The 3,203-nt window shown below is 38.3% G+C and overlaps 1 long non-coding RNA gene across 1 annotated transcript; it reads right to left on the bottom strand.

The window, feature by feature from the left end:
• On the bottom strand, positions 1-476 carry LOC147493667 (uncharacterized). Its single transcript, XR_015198257.1, has 2 exons — positions 382-476; positions 1-264 (listed from the first exon to the last, which is right to left on the bottom strand). It is a non-coding gene; the product is annotated as an uncharacterized LOC147493667 (long non-coding RNA).
• Positions 477-3,203: the final 2,727 nt, after the last annotated feature.

The raw sequence follows: 3,203 nt of genomic DNA on the forward strand, positions 1-3,203 counted from the left end.
TTTTATACGCAGTTAGTCATTTTTCTTTTTCTTTCATTTTGTGAAGACGAAAAACTAATAATACATGGGAATTAGAATGCAATAGCGTTACAAACCATGATATTCAACATCTTCCACAACTTCTCTGAAAGTGAAAGATAGAATTGAAGCAACCTTCAGTGTCTCTTTAATCACCCTCGCAGTAATTGGCATTTTCTTTGTATTCGACCAATTCAGTAATTTCTCATCACCGCACTTTTTTTTAAGTATAAACTCTTGCTCTTCCTGTAAAGTCAGTCACAAACAAACAAAACAAAAGTTTGATTAGCATAAGCAGTTTGACAGTTCGTGACTAAGATGATGCTACTGGTTTACTTTATTGGGTGTGACCAAAATCCTTACGGTGACAGCTTGTAGAATGCTGGGATTCTCCCCAAGGTACTTGAGGATCCAGGCAATACACTTGATGTGGTATCCTGGGCGGCAAAGATGACTCCTATGACATTATCAGTGATCTGCGCGCTCATCAGTGAGAGCTTGACTATCACCCATGAAAGATGCAAGCAAGTCATAACCAAGGCCCAAAATTTTGATATCGGTTAATATATCGGTGTACCCAAAAACCAAGATATATCGGATATATCGGTTTTTTTGGTGACTAGTCCAAACTATTTAAAATATTGGAAATATCGGATATATCGGACATATAATATCGGAAATATATTGGAAATATCGGATTTATATTTAAAAATGGTCAAAAAGTCAACCGATATATATCGATTATATCGGCGATATAAAGTTTCATATCGGAAATTCTGATATATCTCGGAAAAAAAGGGGTTCAATATTCGGTGGATATATGTCGGAAATATCGATATCGGTGTACCAATTTACCGAGATATATCGGCGAGATATCGGATATCTCAGCGATATTTTGGGCCATGGTCATAACATCCTTCCTTCCTTTGCCTCCTTGAACAGAGGATCCTGGCAAGATTCTGAGCCAGCTCTTTCCTTGCTTTCATGGATTTGTTGAAGAGTGTCCCTGGAAGATTGATGGGCCCTTCTCCAGTACATAATAACAACTCCTGAGCTCTTCTCTGTACATAATCTCATCCTTGCCAAGTATTGAAAGTAGTGCCACATTAAACGCGTACTGCAGTGCATGTACAACGGAAACAATAATCAAATGAATTCAAACTCCCACTGTGAGCTTGTAACTCTCAATAGAGAGAGAGAGAGAGAGAGAGTACTAATACAAGTGTTGATGAACTGAGCAGTGTCCCAGGAGCGAAGAGAACTGAGAGCCAATTTCTCAACCTGGGGAACGATATTCTTGATAACATTCTCTTCGAGACTGCATGCATTGTAGTACCTTTCAAGCTGTTTGAGTTCTTTGCGCTGAATTGTTTGACAGAGATTGAAGTCTTCGACAACCAATTCTAGGAAATAATTGTTGTCAACATTGATAGGCCTGACACCACCAAAGAAAGCAATAGTTACGTAATGTGGTCAACTCACCAATATCACCATAACTAAATCCAAACAGGGCAGCAGCATAATATCCATTCACTGCCTCGCTGGTACTTTCTTGATTCTGGCCATCCCCGAATTCAGTCACTCAACCGACCCATGAATGCAGCTTCCACAAATCAAAGTTTCTTAACCGCGGATAATTCGAATTTGCCCGCCTATCCAAGCTTATGAAATCGGCAATCAAGGAGTACGCTTGAGGTTTATACTTGCTACCCCATGCTGGATCAATCTTCGCAAGCACTGCAATACCATAAAGAAAGTATCCCAAATGGTAATGATGATCATTATACACTCCAAACCCGAAATCAGCACCAGAATCGCTGCAAGTGTAGATCCAACATCATTAACACGAGCATCACCATAACTAAATCCAAACAGGGCAGCAACATAATATCCATTCACTGCCTCGCTGGTACTTTCTTGATTCCGCCCATCCCCGAATTCAGTAACTCCATCGGCCCATGAATGCAGCTTCCACAAATCAAAGTTTCTTAACCGTGGATTATTTGAATTAGCCTGCCTATCTAGGCTCATGAAACAAAAAATAAAATCACAACTCATGAACCACATTAACAAAAATATCGATTAAATGTTAGGCACGAAACAACGAATACTTCAAAAGTTCATACATCTAAAAACAAAACTAAAACCGAGATTGAAAAGTAGATACCTAAGTTAATTAAGGACGCCAAATCATGTTGGATATGAGAAGTCCCCTACGAATACTCCATCTCCATGAAATAGATAATAACCTAACAAAAAAAAAAGCCACAAAGTAATTAAATAGATCTTACAAAGAGTCAAAGAGTTTGAGTGGTTAAATAGATCAAGGGGAAAATGGAAAATCAAAGAGATTACCATGCCCTATCCCTAAGAGTATCTCGAGTACCAAATAATCAGGTGTGCCTACAGCCAAACCCTTCTGCCTTCTTTCACGCTGATTTAAATGCTCGGATGCAGATAGTTGAGGCTCATCTTCTTCAAGTAGTGTCGTCACACTAACTGCTGGACCAGACAAATCATCGGTGTTGTTGATAAGACAAACCTTTGATGACCCAAAGTCCGTTAACTGTTCCCAATCACAGTCAGCTAGGTAAGAATTTTACTGGTTCGAAAGCTTCCAAAATATGACGAAAAAGATGAGGATATTCAAGAATTAAGAATGCTCAACACAAGGTCATTGGATGGAGCAACATACATGAGAAAAATTTACAAATCAAAGAAGAGTATTAAACAACCTAAAATGATCAATCCCAAGAAAGAGGGAGCAAGTTCTTGATAAGCAATAGGACATACATCACATGAACGATATGGAAAATGAAGGCAAAACCAACAACTTCAATAAGTTAGGTACTCAAATTTGAAATGTTATTTGTAGAATGTTGATGTTGTAAATATGCTAACCTTGAGATGACCATCATGTGCAATTAGCAAATTATCAGGCTTCAAATCCCGATGAACCACACGCAACGAATGTAAATATTCCAAAGCTAGCACCTGCACACAATTTGATTTTACATTTGTTTTTTCTTCCCTTTCCACAGATGCACATGCAAAGTAAAAACAAAATATTTTTAACTTACAATTTCTGCAATGTATACACGACCAACATCTTCATCCAAGCAACCTAAATTTCTCAACAATGAGAACAGGTCTCCTCCATTCAAGTACTCAATCACAAGGTATAA

Source organism: Coptis chinensis, chromosome 6 (assembly GCF_015680905.1).
Source record: "Coptis chinensis isolate HL-2020 chromosome 6, ASM1568090v1, whole genome shotgun sequence".
In the NCBI taxonomy this organism is placed as follows: Eukaryota; Viridiplantae; Streptophyta; class Magnoliopsida; order Ranunculales; family Ranunculaceae; genus Coptis; species Coptis chinensis.